Genomic DNA, 1,300 nt, shown 5'->3' on the forward strand with positions numbered 1-1,300 from the left:
CATAAAATAAGAAAATTGATAAATTAGATTTAATCAAAATTAACTTCTGCTCATCAAAAGACAACATTAAAAAATGTGAATAAGCAAAAAACAAAGTCCCTGCCATGGAGTTGGATAACTCACAGCGACCCCTCCTTGGGTTTCCAAGGCTGTATCACTACAGAAGTAGATTGCCCAGTCTTTCTTAGGAGTGGCTGGTGGGTTTGAACCACTAGCCTTCTGGTTAGCAGTCAAATGCCTGCCATTCATTAAAAAACAAAACAAAACAAAACACTCATTGCCATGGAGTTGGATCTGACCCACAGAGATCCCTCCTTGGATTTCCGAGGCAGTATCACTACAGAAGTAGATTGCCCAATCTTCCTTCCCATAGACAGTTAACAAAGACAGATACACAAGAGTACAATAAATATATGATTCCATTTAAATAAAATGCAAGAACAGGAAAAACTAATATAAAGTGATAAAATTTAGAATTGTAGTTGCTTCTGGGAAAATTGGAATTTGTTACAAAGGGGCAATTTCTTGAGTGATGGAAATGTTCTCTTTCTTGACTGTGGTGGTAGTTACCAAGTATATATATTTATATACATTTGTAAAAACTAAACAAGATATGTACATAAGGTTTGTATATTAATTGTATTTAAATGATGCTTGAATTTTAAAAATAGATCAAGGTCAATCCTGTGAAATACATATTTCACAGTAGCATAGTTTCCTATGTTTAATAAAATATTCTTTAATTAATAAGATGAAGTCCCTACCATTGACAAAATCTTCCTATGGCTTCTTGTTTTTATAACAAAATCATGGTATTTCCATAACCTATAAGACCCTGGAATCCCTGGATGGTATAAACACCATACACTCGGCTGCTAACCAAAATTTTGATGGTTTAAGTTTACCAAGAGGAGCCTCAGAAAAAAGGTCTGTCAATCTGCTTCTGAAAAAATCAACCTGAATACCCTATGGAGCACAATTCTACTCTGACACACATGGAGTTATAGTCACTCAGGGTCTGTTCCACACCAAGTGGTTACTAGCTAGAAAATTCTACCTGATAAGGGCTCCTTCTTTTTCTCCACACGCATCCTCATGCTTATTCCATTAAAAACACTCTGGTTTTTTATTATTATTATTATTGTGATTTGGGTGAAGATTTAAAGAGCGAATTCACTTTCCATACAGCAGTTCACATATACTTTGTCTCATGTCATTGATCACAGTTTACAATGCAACAGCTCCCCTCCCACTTCCTCCCCATAGTTACCTCTTCCCAGTGACCATCCCTCCATACTCT

Source organism: Orycteropus afer, unplaced genomic scaffold (assembly GCF_000298275.1).
Source record: "Orycteropus afer afer isolate SDZICR_OR568_19922 unplaced genomic scaffold, OryAfe1.0 scaffold00236, whole genome shotgun sequence".
Classification (NCBI taxonomy): Eukaryota; Metazoa; Chordata; class Mammalia; order Tubulidentata; family Orycteropodidae; genus Orycteropus; species Orycteropus afer.